We start from the raw sequence: 17,426 nt of genomic DNA, 5'->3' as shown, positions 1-17,426 counted from the left end.
GGCACCATGGTAACCATTTGCATGAGTTGTTTTATGACAGGAGGTCCTGGTAAGGAACACAGAACTAATAAGCCACCACCAACCAGGGGAGTTCGGGAAAGGTCAAACACCATGTGTCCAACCACCTCCCAGAATCCTCCTCTCTGGCATCCATCTTGGCTGAACAAGGCACACACCACCAGGAAGGACTCAGAATGATTGGCTAAAGACAACCCAGAAACTAATCCCATCACCATAAAACCCAAGATTGTGAGCCGTGTGGCAGAGCAGTTCTCCTGGGTTCCCTTACCTCCTGCTCTCCACCCGGGTGCCCTTTCCCAATGAAATCTCTTGCTTTGTCAGCACTTATGTCTCCTCCAACAATTCACTTCTGAATGTTAGACAAGAGTTCACTTTCGGGCCCTGGAAGGGAGTCCCCCTTCCTGCAACATACCCACTATCCAGGGAGAGAAAACCGAGGTCCAAAGAGGCTCAGCTATTTTCTAAATGTCACCCAGAACGAGGTTTGTCTGAAACTAACACCCATTCTTTTCATATCACTTTTGTTCGTTTGTCCACCAACTATTTATTGAAAACCCATTACATGCCAAGATTGGAATTCATCTCTGAGGTGACAACTGGAGACAAATCAGGCATGATCACCACCCTCATGAAACCTACAGGTTTTCAAGGTGTCAAGATTAATCAATAGTCACATAAATAATGATTTATTTGCAGTTTGGATAAATGTTAGGAAAAAAAAGAATTGTGAACAACCTGAGGATGTAACAGTAAGCCTGGTCTAGCCTGTACAGTCAGGAAGACGCGCTTGAAAAAGGAGAAGTCAGGACAAGACCTTGAGGATGAGTGGAGCGGTCCCAGGAGCAGTGCTGGTGGGGCTGGTGGGGCTGACATCTAACAGTCAATGATTTTTTAAAACTTTTTATTTTGTATTGGGGTATAGCCAATTAGCAATGTTGTGATAGTTTCAGGTGGACGGTGAAGGGACTCAGCCATTCATGTACACGTATCCATTCTCCCCAAAACTCTCCTCCCATCCAGGCTACCGCATAACACTGAGCAGAGTTCCATGTGCTAAATGGTAGGTCCTTGTTGGTTACCCATTTTAAATATAGCAGTGCACACATGTCCATCCCAAACTCCTTAACTATCCCTTCCCCCATCCTTCCCACCCTGGAACCATAAGTTCGTTCTCTAAGTCTGTGATAACGGTCTATGATTCTTGCAGAGATGGGACAGACTAAAGGATTACATAATCCCATACTATCCTGGGCAAGTCTCTATCCTGCTGGGCTGTGAGTGTTTTCTCACTCCTCTCTCTGCCCTGAGTGACCATGAGTGCCCTTCTAGCCCTAGAACTCCCTTACTCTCTGTTTAGTAAACTCACCTGGCCCTGCAGATATCCCTGCATTGAGAAAAAGATGCACTTAGCCCAGGGGAGTGTCTTGGCTGAAAAAGGTGCTCTTCCACTTGGCAATCTGCTTTCCCTTCAGGCACTTGGCTTGGGCATCACAAATAAAATTTAGATTGTGCTCCTCAATGTAGAATTGAAATGGGTCTTAGCCTAGCTCTCAAAAGGACCAGAATGTTTCACAAAAATGACAGTATTAAGTTGTGGGGGGATATCTGCTATCTAGACAAATCATAATGGTCACATTTTTATTGAACTAGTGAATTTTGGGAAGGGCCTTGAACCCCAAATATGTGTGTAACTAGATTTTGCTGCATCATTTCAAAATGGCTCAACAGCAGTGGGAAAACTGAGTCCCAAAGAGTTGAATCTTGGGACCGGAACTAGAAAAGGCCTCCCCAAAGTTCCACCCTTAGGCCCCACACGCCGCTCTGCAGGCACGTTGCTCTGAATATCCTGAGCTCTCTGACTCCCAGGACCTGTGGAGCGGCAGGACCGTGGCCTGTGCGGCCCCTGGTTCCTGTTTCACTCCTTCAGCATGCTCTTTCTTCAGATGGTACCAGGGGTTGGTCATATGTCCAAGGAGCTCTGAGACTCGTGCCTATAGAACATCTCAGTTAGAGGAAGGCTGTCTACTAATGAGATCACTCTTGCTGGCTGGCACAAGATTGGTTTCACTGTCTGTGTGTAGTAGGATGGGGAATGTGTGTGTGTGTGCATACTTATGTGGTGTGTGTACAGATGAGAGGTATGTATGGTGTAATGTGTGTATTTATGTCTGGGTGTGGATGTAGTGTGGTGTGTGATGGTTTATGTGTGTGATGTGGTATGTGATATGAGTGATGAGGTGTACATGTGTATGTGGTGTGTGTATGTGTATGGTATAGCACGGTGTGTGTATGTATGTGTGTGAGGGGAGGTGATGTGCATGTGGCATGTGTATATGTGCTCATGGTATGTGTATATCTGTGTTGCGGGGTGTGCATGTGTATATGTGTGTAGTATGGTATGTATAGAAGCAGAAGATATTAAGAAGAGATGGCAAGAACACACAGAAGGACTATACAAAACAGATCTTAATGACCCAGATAACTACGATGGTGTGATCACTCAGCTAGAGGCAGACATTCTGGAATGAGAAGTCAAGTGGGCCTTACGAAGCACCACTACAAACAAAGCTAGTGGAGGTGATGGAATTCCAGTTGAGCTGTTTCAAATCCTAAAAGATGATGCTGTGAAAGTGCTGCATTCAATATACCAGTGAATTTGGAAAACTCTACAGTGGCCACAGACTGGAAAAAGTCAGCTTTCATTCCAATCTCAAAGAAAGGCAAGGCCAAAGAATGTTCAAACTACTGCACAATTGCATTCATCTCACATGCTAGCAAAATAATGCTGAAAATTCTCCAAGTTCAGCTTCAACAGTACATGAACTGAGAACTTCCAGATATTCAAACTGGATTTAGAAAAGACAGAGGAACCAGAGATCAAATTGCCAATATTCACTGGATCATAGAAAAAGCAAAAGAATTTCAGAAAAACATCTACTTATGCTTTATTGTCTGTGCCAAAGTCTTTGACTGTATGGATCATAACAAACCATGGGAAATTCTTAAAGAGGTGGGAATACCAGACCACCCTATCTGCCTCCTGAGAAATCTGTATGCAGGTCAAGAAACAACAGTTAGAACCAGATGTGGAACAATGGACTGGTTCCAAATTCGGAAAGGAGTATGTCAAGGCTGTATATTATCACACTGCTTACTTAACTTATATGCAGAGTACATCATGTGAAATGCTGGGCTGGTAGAAGCACAAGCTGGAATCAAGATTGCAGGGAGAAATATCAATAACCTCAGATAGGCAGGTGACACCACCCAGATGACAGAAAGTGAAGAAGAATTAAAGGCACTCTTGATGAAAGTGAAAGAGGAGAGAGAGTGAGACACCTGGCTTGGAACTCAACATTCAGGAAAGTCAAGATCATGGCATCCAGTCCCATCACTTCATGGCAGATAGATGGGGAAATAATGGAAACAGTGAGAGATTTAATTTTGGGGGGGCTCCAAAGTCACTGCAGATGGTGACTGCAGCCATGAAATTAAAAGATGCTTGCTCCTTAGAAGAAAAGCTATGACCTACCTAGACAGCATATTAAAAAGTAGAGACATTACTTTGCTGACAAATGTCCATCTAGTCAAAGCTATGGTTTTTCCAGTAGTCATGTATGGATGTGAGAGTTGGCCTGTAGAGAAGGCTGAGTGCCAAAGAATTGATACTTTTGAACTGTGGTGTTGGACTCTTGAGAGTCCCTTGGACTGCAAGGAGATCAAACCAGCCAATCCTGAAGGAAATTAGTCCTGAATATTCACTGGAAGGACTGATGCTGAGGCTGAAGCTCCAACACTTTGACCACCTGGTGAGAAGAACTGGATCATTGGAAAAGACCTTGATGCTGGGAAAGACTGAAGGCAGGAGGAGAAGGGGATGACAGAGGATGAGATGGTTGGATGACATCACCAACTCGATGTACATCAGTTTGAGCAAGCTCCGGGATTTGGTGATGGACAAGGAAGCCTGGTGTGCTGCAGTCCATGGGATTGCAAAGAGTGTATATGGTGCACAGCTGAGCAACAGAACTTACTGACTGATGGCATGTGTATGTAAATGTGTGGTAGGATGTGTTGTGTGTATGTGGTATATATGTATGTGTACAGGGTATAAGTATATACACATGGGGTATATGTATATATGTGTGTGGCGGTATGTGTGTGTGTGTGTGTAATATATCTATGTATGTGTGGCAGTGTTTGTGTATGTATGTGGTGGTGGTGGTGGTTTAGTCACTAGGTCGTGTCCGACTCTTGCAACCTCATGGACTGTAGCCTGTCAGGCTCCTCTATCCATGGGATTCTCCAGGCAAGAATACTGGAGTGGGTTGCCATTTCCTTCTCCAGGGGATCTTCCCTACCCAGGAATCAAACAATCGAACCCAGGTCTCCTGCACTGCAGGCAGATTCTTTACCGACTGAGCTATGAGGGAAGCCCTGTATGTATGTGGTGTATTCTGTGTGTATTTATGTGTGGTAAGTAGTATGTTTGTGTTGTATATGTATATGTATGTTTTTGTATGTATGTACATGTGTGGTGGGGAGTTTGTGTGTGTGTGATGTGTTATAAATATGTAAATGTGCAGTAAAAAGTTTGTGTGTGGTGTGGTGTGTGTCTGTAAGTATGTGGTGCGGTATGTGTACTGGTGGGGCACTGGGCATATTGACTGTTATTTCCCACCCACACAAACATCATGTGGCTCTTCTGTGAACCCACTCCTCCCCAGATGACTCACCCAGATGTTTGGCTCCTTATTTTTCACCCAGTCCTCTCTAAACTGGAAGGGAATAAACACCATGTTTATTCCCAATAAATATCCAATTCCTTCCTCTGTTCTCCAGTATTTCCCTGAGTCCAGGAATTGCTGGTCCTGACCCCTTCTATCCATCTTACTCAGGATTCACTGGTTCCCCAGTTCACGCCCAGGTTAGCCCCTGACTCTGCTGGATGGCTGCTCCTTTGTGGGCTCAGCTCAAAGGCTCTCCTCCCCATCTCTAGCCTTGGCCATGTCCACCAGACCCAGGTTACCTCCACCTCCTCTGCGAGCTTCTGCAAACCCTGCCCTTGAGTAATTCTCCTTGGAGAGTCCCGCTCACTGTCAGCTGGGAGAGTGCCTGCCCACGATCATACATCTTTTAGTATATTTGAAGCAGCTTCTCAGGGATCACAACTCATACCAAAGTTCATTTCAGCTTCGTCATGATGAGAGAGGCTCTAAACCAATGAAGAAGTTTCTGTCTTGGTAATGATATGTAATTGTGGAAAAATAAGGAAATAATCATTGTCAGGTAGAACACAATAAATTATATCTGCTTACACTTCCTGCAGGATTGGTTCAAGTCCCTTGATCAACTTTCAAGGGTGACTATCAGCTGGGTGGGTTTCCTACGTGAGGCTTTTAAACTCATTAAAATAAATCATAAAACTGCTAGAGCACCTTATCAACATTTTATCAAGAATGTAAGTTATCCTCGGAAGGAGCACCTATTCCAACAAACCACAGAATTTTGACGCAGTTAGATTTAGGACAGATGGTGCTGGTGGTGAAGAACCCTGCTGCCAGTGCAGGAGACGCAAGAGACATGAGTTCCATCTCTGGGTTGGGAAGCTCCCCTGGGAAAGGAAATGGCAACCCGCTCCAGTATCCTGCCTGGAGAACCCCACGGACAGAGCAGCCTCGCGGGTTATAGTCTATGTGGTCCCAAAGAGTCAGACGCAACTGAAGCAACTTAGCGTGCACGATTTAGGACAACTTCTTTTCAGTAGGTGCTATTTCTTGTGCTTTCACTGCAGCAGTGGAAGTTAGGGACAGTTTATCTCTGGCTGAATAAAGATTTGAGTGAAAGCAAGTGCTGGCTGTGGAGGACTTCACTCAGAGTTGGATCCCCAGACCCAGCATGGGACCAGTCAGCAGTCGTGGGCTGCAATGATGTAGTGGTGAAAGATGTCCCTCAGGCTGATGATGTTCAGGTCTTTGTGGATCAAGTCTGTCCTGTGCTTGTGAGATGAGGCTTGATCCAAACCAGAACTCCAACTTTACCAGTTCCTGACCAACCATCCCATCATGGGACAAACACACACAGAACTACTGTGAAGTAAAACAGCCAATCCAGGAAAGAAGAAGTGATTTATTTACACATGTGAGGCAATCCCATTTGGAACCAGCTTGCATGAGGTTAGGAAAGAAAGAAGGGTAAATACAAGAACTGGGTTTCTATTTTTACACCTAGGACAAAGCTAATTGTTTTACAGAGGATATGTCTCTGCCTGAATCAGACAGTTTTACTATGAGCATGTTTTGTTCAAGACACATAACCACTAAACTATTTACTGGAACCAGAGGATGGGGAGAAGCTCCCTGTCCTACATCCAAGCTTTTCTGTTTGTGATAAGGACACTTCCCACCCTTTCTGAGTCTTCATTGCTACTCACCTTCATCAAGTGAGCTGGGACAGACCCAAGGGTTCTGCCTTTGTAAAAAAGGCTCATTAGAGGAAAGTCCATTTCTTTCCAATAAAGAGCACTCACATACTAATACAAAGAGTTTTCTCAGTTGGCTCAATGAGCTTTAGATTTCTGGTAAATAAAACAAAATAGTCTCAGCCTCCCCATTTCCCCAGGAGGAATCTGTAGGGGGAGAAGACAGTTCATCATCTGTATAATGACGCTTGGGGCCGCACCTGCAGACTGCTGTATGCAGACTTTGCTGGCAGAAGTGTGGCTGTTGCTTCGGATGCAGCAAGCCATGGACTGGAGAAGATAGTAATTTGGGGTAGCAAGTTCTGGGAAATGTGATTGGATCATGTTTCAGGAGTTGCAGCCAAACTGATGGCTTTTCTTGGTTATCGAGTGCAGTTGTATAAATAAGAAGTGGGTTATTTGTCCTATTAATTTTAACATTAGAGACAAAATTAGTGAATTCAGTTCCACGTTCTTGTGAAAAGTGGTGATAAACTTTATGCCAAACACAAATGGATACTGAACTCTCCTCTCCCCCTACACTTTTCTCCTTTGTCCACATCCACGTAGAAATTGAGAAAAATAAATATTCACTTTCCTAGCCTCCTCTGTAACCATTAGTAGCCAAGTAAGAGACTTGTGGCCTATGGGAAATAAACAGAAATCTGTTGAGGGCTTCTGGAAGTGTTTCTGCTTTCCTTTTATTAGCAGAGTCAGTGGCTCAGACTCTACCCCTTCTTCCTCCCTCAAATGTTGATGTAATATCTGGAGACAGAGCAGTCATCTCGCAAACATAAAACAACGAACTGAAGGACAAAGGCCAACAAGAATGCTAGAGTGGAGGGACAGAAAAAAACCTGGGCCTTTGACCGACATGTAGAGCTGCTAAACTTGTACCAACAATTGCCCGTCTCTAACATCTACTTGTCTGGACACAATATGGGGCATTTTTAGATGGTTACATGAAGCTGAAAACATCCATAAATAACTAAATAACAAAAAATTTAATCCCACCTAGAGGCCAGAAGAGCATTTAAAAAAAAATTCAATTCCATTGATATAGTATATTTCCTGTCAAATTTCAACCTCCTTGTAATGGGTTTTCCATTTTACATTTGTCTCAGTTGGCTTTATTTTAAAGGGAACATGCAAAGTATGATGAAGTATAGAAATTTCCCAATTAAGTTCAGAGCTTAATCTGCTATGCCCAGATGATGTTAATGACTCTAAACCTTGAATGAATAACAAGGTTAGTGTTATACCTTGCTTTGCTATTAGCTTTTATTTTATCGTATAATATGCTTCATCCATAATTAACCATGTGATGAGGGTCTGGACAATATTTCTGCCTCCATTTTCAATAAGATTAGAAGGTGATTACCATCCCTATGTTCATTCACAGGAGGTTCATGGTTCTTAATGTAATGCTGCAGGGTGCTGAGTCCTTCTAAGAAAGCTAGGTATGACTTTCATGATACACACATTGTTGGCGTACAATCTTTAAATCACAGCTGCCATCCTGAATGACGAGGTGAAAAGAAACCATCTCTAATGTGTGTTCTAGGAGCTCCCTATTTATAGTTGTCTATGGTCAGTCCTGGAAAGTAAAGGATACTTTTATAAAACAAATAGAATGAACAGCCATTCCAGGAACTTGCAAACTATAGCCCATGGGCCAAATCTGGACCCATGTAAATAAAGTTTTATTGGAACATGATCATGCTTATTAGTTTTCATACAGTCTATGACTGCTTTCAGGCTACTGCAACAGAGATGACTGGTTGCCACAGAGAACATATGACCTTCAAAGTCTAAAAGATTTATTACCTGGTCCTTTTTAGAAAAAGCTTGACTCTAACCTAATCTGTTAATTCAGATTGCCAATGAAAGACTTGTATATTCTCTCCTTTTAGTTAGAAATTAGCTTTGTAAACATATGCTATATTTATAGCTCTTATTTCATGTATAATTTACATTATTTCATTTCTAGATGAAGGGATTACTACCCAGAGAATTCTGAATATAATGACACAAACAAAAGTCAGATGACATAATGAACATGGCAGGTAGAAATAGTCTACGTAGCCTATCCACAGAGAGAATGGCTAGAACATCACGTTATAAACTTAGTCACCAGATGAAATTTGATTTTAAAAAATACAGTTGGTAAAATTTAGAGCTGCAAAATTTAAGCCTTGGATACTGGACTTGACCAAAGTGGGGAAACAGAAAAACAAAAGGAAATTTTGTATCTGGCCATAAAAGAAAACTTTCAATGGCAGAAGCTATTATCAGGAAAACTTAATGATGACAGAATCTAATTGATTAACCAGCTCTTCATTATAAACTCTAAATGGAAAAGAATTTATCCTTATGAAAGATACTTCTAAGAAATCAAAATGGAAAATGTTTCATTAATTAATTTTAGAAAAATAAAAAAGGATTTAACCACAGTATATAGAAATTGATTAAGGAGTTAAATTGGCTTGTGAAGTGAAAGTTGCTCAGTTGTGTCCAACTCTTTGTGACCCCATGGACTGTATAGTCCATGGAATTCTCCAGGCCAGAATACTGGAATGGGTAGCCTTTCCCTTCTCCAGGGGATCTTCCCAACCCAGGGATCGAACCCAGGTCTCCTGCATTGTAGGTAGCTTTTTTACCAGCTGAGCCACAAGGGAAGCCCAAGAGTACTGGGGTGGGTAGCCTATCCCTTCTCCAGCGGATCTTCCCAACCCAGGAATTGAACCAGGGTCTCCTGCATTGCAGGCGGATTCTTTACCAATTGAGCTATGAGGGAATTTATTCCAGAAAATACTTTATTCAATGAAAATTCATTAGGAGTCATATAATTGTCAATACAGTGTTCTTATTTAAAGTGGCACATTCTCACGTATCCTGTTTGTTTCGTGGGTGCCTCCCTAGTTCAGAAATGGCCCTGAAAAGACCTGAGGAGACTTTTCTGTGTCAGTCGAGTGAGGTGCTGTGAAAGCAGATACAGAAATACTATTTCCAAGTCTATTTTTCCATTCAGACTCTCTTGCCCTTATACTACTGCAAGTGAGGTGGCTGAACTCCATGTGTTTGTTTTGGCACTCATGCAGTTGGGAAAAAGGACAGTTCCGCTCACCATTTAATAAGTTTAGATAAGAAGCAGCTGTCGAAATGGAAAAATGTTATCACCCTTTTCCCACTGAAGCCCAGCATTGTGATGATAGAAATTCTATGCTTTGTGGGCCTGAGATGCTATCTCTTATGAAAACCCAGCTCCAGAAATATTTATTTAATGATGAGTTTCTCTTCTTTGAGAACCACGGCAGAGAAATTTGGAAAGGGAAAAATTAATGCCTTTCTACTGCAAATGAGAAGGAGCAGAGGACTCAGAGTGTGGTGGAATCTGACACTGCTGGTCTGTGGGGAAGACTGCCAGGACACCAGCAGGGAGTCTGGGTCCCTCAACACCCCCACCCCCCACAGTTTTGTGCAGAGAGCTGAATAGCTCCTCCTGTCTGAACATCTGTGTGAGAAGTACCCATGAGAGTCGCTTCGGTCATCTTCACCATAAGAGGGACCAGCTGTCTTATAACTGGTTCAACCGCAGATGGTCAAACTAACTGGACATAAGACTCGGCCTTACATGTCACACTACTAGCCAAGGTGAGAGAGCACTCTATTTGGTTTGAACTTGCAATATTTTAAATAATGAAACAAAATAAAAAAGGTTTAACTGACTACTTATATTACTTTATTATATCCTTAATCAATAGTAGATGATGTGAATCTCTTCTGACATCCTTTCTAAATATCCTTGCTCCATAATTCAATAAAGAGTCATCTGTATATGTTTTTCAAACTGAAAGACTCACAAAAGTTCAGATGACCCAGGGTCAACCATCCCATTCTTCCTCCTGTCCTCAGATTGTTTCACTCCCCAACTCTCAACAGGGCCTCACTGAGCCCAGATACCATGTCCCCCCAACCCTTCTCTTCCCACCTCACCATTCCCTTGGATCTCAAAATATTTTCCAAGAAGACACCTGGACTATCTGAGCAAGGAATAAGGAATTTGGATGAAAAACCCAGAAGTCTTCCCTTCTCCCTCTCTTCTAGATAATTGTGTCTTGGTGTCCTTCTCAAGTCAAAGTTGCCATCCCATAATCATAGTCATGTCTGTACCATGATTGATGAGTGGTGGGAGTTCCTGGCACCCTAGCAGGCCTTGGGGAGCCCTAAAAACATACCAGTGGTACCCAGGTGTGACCTTGATGCTCAGAAAAGACTATCTCTCCTCCTCAAGATTCTAGGCAAAAGGAAAATACAACTTCCCTTAGCTCTCTTCTCCAGATATTAAAGATCCCCTGTGCCAGGAACTGATTCTCATATGTGAATCCAATTGGGTGACCCACCAGGTCAGAGCAGAGAGAACATCTCTTAACACCAAGCAACCAAATTGGGAATCCCAGATGTCTTCACCAGGAGGCAGATAACCAACTGCACTCCCTGGGTTATTCCACAGCCATAACCTGAAATTATCAATCAACTGTCAACATGTATTTACTGAGCACACAAAAACAGACCACAGTTACAGAGGAAATCAGAAAAATTGAGAGGGAATTCTCAATCTAGCTCTAAGCCATGAAGGGGGAAAACCTAAGTGACATGCATAATCCATATAATCAATACAGGTTCAAGATGAAATAGAAATCCTTAGTAAATGAGCAGAACATAAAACATTCAGTCAAAATTCTCCCCTTTTGAGACACCATCCTGGAGTGGAAAAATGACAAGTTCTCTCCACTTGTAAGGAACCAATAATTCTCATCTTTTGTGAATCATTATTGGGTACCGACTCTATGTTAGGTCTTGACCTAGTGCTAGGAGACATAAAAAATAGGAAATTCAGCCTTCTCCTGTCTTATGCCAAGCTGAAAAGGTAATATTTATACACATGAAAATATAACCAGTGAAATAGTAGCAACAATAATAAGATGCCATCATTTACTAGGGACTTTTGATATCCTTACATCTTCATCAAACACTTTACACCCACTTCTTCATTTCATTCTCCATCATACAGTGTGCGGTACAAGGGAGCACATTCTATTTGCACTGTGGTTCTTACATGGCAGGAATTATTTTTGCTCTTGCATCATATATTCTTTAGATAAAGTCAATGAACATATCTGGACCATTTTGGCATTCCATGAAATCCCCAGGAGAAAAATTCCTATTTCTTGGTCTATTGTGAGGATAAAATTAATTAACATACGCCAGGGTTTGGAAGAGGGCCTGGCTTGCAGTCACTGTAGTTTAAGCATTGCTGAGCTGCCCTCACTCGTTGGAGGTCAGCTGGTGGCATGATTCTCAGCCAGCAAGATGGGGAAAGAGAGGAGATTCCCCCCAGAGCTAACTTGTCCAGGCTCACAGCAACAGCGATGCATAGGCAGGCTGACACTCTCCTGACCTATAGCCCACTGCCTCTGCAATTTCTCCACCAACTACCTTGCAGACCCCACTGCCCTTTGGCCACCACTTTCCACCTGCTCCCTGGACTTTCACCTACACTCAGCAAGAGCCTGATGATGCCTGCCCTCTGCTCTCCTGGGCTTCCAACACACAGTGGGCCCTACGTAAGGACAGATATAAGTCTAAAATCCTTCCTGTTAAGGGTGGGAAAGAGATTCCCTTCCCATCCTTCTTCTCAGATCATTCATCTTAGAAAATGCCTCACTGTAAGTACTTTCTCTTCTTTTTGAAATATAAACATTAAATGAGACAGCACCCTACCCCCCAGTTCAGTGGGCACCTGGCTCCAAGTTGCAAAACTACCTCCTGTCATAAAGATGTGAGTTTGTTTTTCCACTGCTCTGTCATAGTGAAGGGGCTTGTGTAACTCGATAAAGTTGTGAGCCAGGCCGTGCAGGGCCACCCAAGATGGATGGGCCATAGCTGATAGTTCTGACAAAACGTGATTCATGGAAGGATGGCAAACCACCCCAGTATATTTGCCGTGAGAACTTCATGAACTGTATCAAAGGAGAAAAAGCTATGACACCAAAAGATGAGTACCACAGGTTTGAAAGTGTCCAATATGTTACTGGGGAAGAGCAGAGAACTACTAATAACCCCAGAAAGAATGAACTGGCTGGGCCAAAGCAGATACAACTAGCAGTTGTGGATGTGTCTGGTGATGGAAATAAAATCTGATGCTGCAAAAAACAATATTGCATAGGAAACTGGAATGTTAGATCCATGAATCAAGGTAAATTGGATGTGGTCAAGCAGGAGGTGGTAAGAATAAATATCAACGTCTTATGAATCAGTGAACTAAAATGGATGGGAAAGAGTGAATTTAATTCAGATGACCATTATATCTACTACTGTGGGCAAGAACCCCATAGAAGAAACAGGGTAGCCCTCATAATCGACAAAAAGGGTCTGAAATGCAGTACTTGGGTGTAACCTCAAAAATGACGAATGATTTTGGTTCATTTCCAAGGCAAGCCATTCAACATCACAGTAATCCAAGTCTATGCCCCTACCATCAATGCCAAAGAAGCTAAAGTTGGTCAGCTCTATGAATACCTAAAAGACCTCCTAGAACTAACATCAGAAAAAGATGTCCTATTCATCATTGGAGATTGGGATGCAAAAGTAGGAAGTCAAGAGATCACTGGAGCAACAGGCAAGTTTGGCCTTGGAGAACAAAATGAAGCAGGGCAAAGGCTAACTGAATTCTGCCAAGAGAATGCTTTGGACATAAAAAATATCCTTTCCAACAACACAAGAGATAACTTTACACATAGACATCACCAAATGGCCAATAGTGAAATCAAATTAATTACATACTTTGTAGCTGCAGATAGAGAAGATGTATTCAGTCAGCAAAAACAAGACATGGAGCTGACTGTGGCTCAGATCACCAGCTTCTTATAGCAAAATTCAGGCTTAAATTAGAGAAAGTGGGGAAAACCACTAGACCAGCCAGGTATAACTTAAATCAAATCCCCTATGAATATGCAGTGGAGGTAATGAATAGATTTAAGGGATTAGAACTTGTAAACAGTGTGCCTGAAGAATTATGGATAGAGGTCTGTAATATTGTACAGAAGGCAGAGAACAAAGTCATCTCAAAGAAAAAGAAAAGCAAGAAGGCAAACTGGTTGTCTGAGGAGGCCTTACAAATAGTTAAAGAAAGAAAAGAAATGAAAAGCAACAGAGAAAAAAAAAGGTATATCCAACTAAACACAGATTTCCAAAGAATAGTACAGAGAGACAAGAAGAACTTCTTCAATGATCAGTGTATAAAACTAGAAGAAAACAACAGAAGGGGAAAGACTAGAGATCTCTTCAAGAAAATTGGAGATATTAAGGGAAGATTTTGCCCAAAGATAGGCACAATAAAGGATATAAATGGTAGAGACTTAGTAGATGCTGAAGAGATCAAGAAGAGATGGAAAGAATACATGGAAGAACTGTACAAAAAATCCAAATGAACCAGATTGCTATGATGGTGTGGTCAGCCACCCAGAGCCAGACATTCTGAAGAGTGACTGTCTGGTGGGCCTTCGGAAGCACTGCTGTTAATAAAGCTAGTGGATGTGATGGAATTCCAGTAGAACAATTCAAAACCATAAAGGATGATGCCATCAAGGTGTTGCATTCAATATGTAAGCAAATATGGAAGACCCAGCATTGGACACATGACTGGAAAAGGTTGATCCTCATCCCAGTTCCCAAGAAGGGTAGTACTAAAGAATGTGCTAACCATCGGACAATTGCACTCATCTCCCATGCTGGTAAAGTCATGCTTAAAATCTTTCATGCTAGGCTTCAGTGTTATGTGAAGCAAGAACTTCCAGATATCCAAGCTGGGTTTAGAAAAGGAAGAAGAACCAGAGATCAAATTGCCAAACTTCACTGGATCATAAAGAAAGCTAGGGAATTCCAGAAAAACATCTACCTCTGTTTCATTGATTATGCCAAAGCCTTTGACTGTGTGGATCATAATAAACTGTAGAAAGCTCTTAAAGAGATGGAAATACCTGACCGTCTTACCTGTCTCCTGAGAAACCTGTATGTGGGTCAAGAAACAACAGTTAGATCCCTGAACAACTGATTGGTTCAAGATTGAGAAAGGAGTATGACAGGGCTGTCTGCCATCACCCTGTTTGTTTAATCTATATGCTGAGCATATCATGAGAAAAGCCAGGCTGGATGAATTACAAGCTGGAATCAAGATAGGTGGGAGAAACATCAACAACCTCAGGTATGTGGATGAAACCACTCTAATGGTAGAAAGTTAAGAGGAACTACAGACCCTCTTGATGAAGGTAAAGGAGGAGAGTGAAAGAGCCAGCTTAAAACCAAATATTAAAAAAAAAAATCTTAGGTCATGGCATCCAGTCCCATTACTTCATGACAAATTGAGGGTGAAAAGGTGGAAGCAGTGACAGATTTCCTCATTTTGGGCTCTAAAGTCACTGTAGATGGTGACTGCAGCCATGAAATCAGAAGACATTTGTTTCTTGGCAGGAAAGGTAAGACAAACTTAGACAGAGTGCTGAAAAGCAGAGATGTTATCCTGCCAACAAAGGTCCATATTGTCAAGGTTATGGTCTTCCCAGTGGTCTCCTATGGTTGTGAGAGCTGGACCACAAAGAAGGCGGAGCACCAAACAATCAATGCCTTTGAACTGTGGTGCTGGAGAAGACTTATGAGAGTTTCCTGGACAGCAGGGAGATCAAACCAATCAATCTTAAGGGAAATCAACCCTGAGTACTCATTGGAAGGACGATGCTGAAGTTGAAACTCCAGTATTTTGGTCATCTGATGGGAAGAACTGACTCATTGGAAAAGTCCCCAGAGCTAGTAAAGACTGAGGGTAGAAGGAGACGAGGGCATCAGAGGATGAGATGGCTGGATGGCATCACTGATGCAATGGACATGAACTTGGTCAAATTTGGAGATGGTGAGAGACAAGAGAGGCAGTCCATGGGGCCGCAGAAGAGTCAGACATGACTGGGCAACTAAACAATAGCAAGGCCAAGTGGCCAACACAAATGGTTCCCCAATTACCAAGTAAAGGTGGGATGAACTCTGTGTGACCAAGATGCAATCAAGTCTGTTCACATGAGGACTGATTACTGTTTATCATGAGAACATACATGGGATTGGTTATGTTTGCTTGTCTGTAGAAAAAGGGCAAGGTTGCTTCTTGTTTTTGCAGTCCCTTAGCAGATTTCCTGTGATACCCACAACATTTTGCTGTAATGCTTATTCAGTAATAAAAGTGTTTGCTTTCCCAGCTACTTTGTGGAGAGGATTTTGGGGGTTGGGAGATGAGTGTGGCCCCAGCAATACCCTGTAACTGAAAGGTTGTTGCCGAACCCACAAAAAGATGCCGGGGTTCTTGGCCTACGGAGGAGAAGAATTCAATCCGGGGCCAGAGACAAGGCTTGATCGCTCAGAGCTTTTGTGCAATAGAGTTTATTAAAGTATAAGAGGGATACAGAAAGTGTCTGACATAGACATCAGAAAGGGGCAGACAGAGTACCCCCTTGCTAGCATTAGTAATGGAGTTATATACTCTCAAATTAGTTATTACAGTGAAACAAAAGAATGTCTGGAGATTGTAAAGACCTCACTAGACCTACTCCCATAATTTACACCTTAAGATAACAGGATTAGCCGGAAGGTTTTTTCCAGAGACTGTCCTCAGGCAGGATACATTATTGTTATATAATCCTAAGGAATGTAGAGGGAAATAAAAGTTTGTTCTTTCTTCCTCCTTGAGAATTCCAGACTCCTCTCTCCTTGGGGGCCCCTAGACTTCCTATCAACCTGCCTAGGAAATGACTCTTTCATAACTCTGTCTGATGTATGCAGGGCTCCTTCCACAGGCCTCCTGACCAGACTTCCTGCTTTCCCTGCTGCCCCTTCCATCTATTATTTATGTGGCTCTCGGTGGAAATCAAATCACATCATATTCCCTGCCAGAGTTAAAGTCCCCAAAGGGCAGCTTTCCCATGAGCCAGCTGCTGCCTGTCTCTAAGCCTCACCCCGAGCCCATCCCTGTCCTCTGGACTCCAGCCATGCTTTCTCTGTCCCCTGCACACAGAATCTCAGTGCTGCCCATCTCCCCATCCCTCTGCGCCCCTCCCTACCCCACCACGGCAAGGTTTCTTTCTGGATCTGAAGCTGAGGGTCCTCACTACTCAAATCTCAGTTTCTTTGCTTATGAGGGTGTGCTTTGCTGGGCAGTATACCCAGGGCAAGCTATTTTTGGAGCACCCCAGAGGCCAGGCTGTTAACTTTGAACTGGAGTATTTTCAGAGTTTGCATACTGGTATTTAACTCTTGTTCTGTTACTACGGAGAGATTTAAAATTACTTTTTCCAATTCATAACCTCTGAAGTTTGGGAGCAAGGTCTTCAGTGCTGAAAAGAACGCAGAGTTGTGATACACAAGCAGATTCTCTACAATTTCTTAACTGGCACAATTATATGGCACCAACATCATGAAAAAAGAAGCCCAGGTTTGTAACTTGGTTGGCATTTGGGGTGAAGGATTTGGTGACAGAAGAAGCCAAGTGCCCAAGTCTACACTGTCCAGGCCATTGAGATGGGAATGCTTTAAATAGTTTCCACATAAAAGAAAAGTGTGGTTTGCCGGCAAGTTTAGAATGGAATCTGTAATTTCCAGGGTCTGGAGCATTCTATGGCTGTTGTCACTGGCCTCCCCAGACCTCCATTTCCCATGTGCTTCTGCCAATATTTGAGAACAAAACATATTTGCAAAATAGCTGGTACAGGAGGCCTGTCATTAGGTTTTGGTAGATGTACAGTTTGGTTCTTTCACTTAACCAACTAAGTCCAGATTTTTGATCGACACATATATAGTCTGGGTATTGGTTAGCTTTCATGCAGGGTAGGTACAATTCCTCCAA

The sequence above is a fragment of the Cervus canadensis genome, chromosome 8 (genome assembly GCF_019320065.1).
Source record: "Cervus canadensis isolate Bull #8, Minnesota chromosome 8, ASM1932006v1, whole genome shotgun sequence".
Lineage (NCBI taxonomy): Eukaryota > Metazoa > Chordata > Mammalia > Artiodactyla > Cervidae > Cervus > Cervus canadensis.
Note: the sequence above shows the minus strand (reverse complement) of the source record.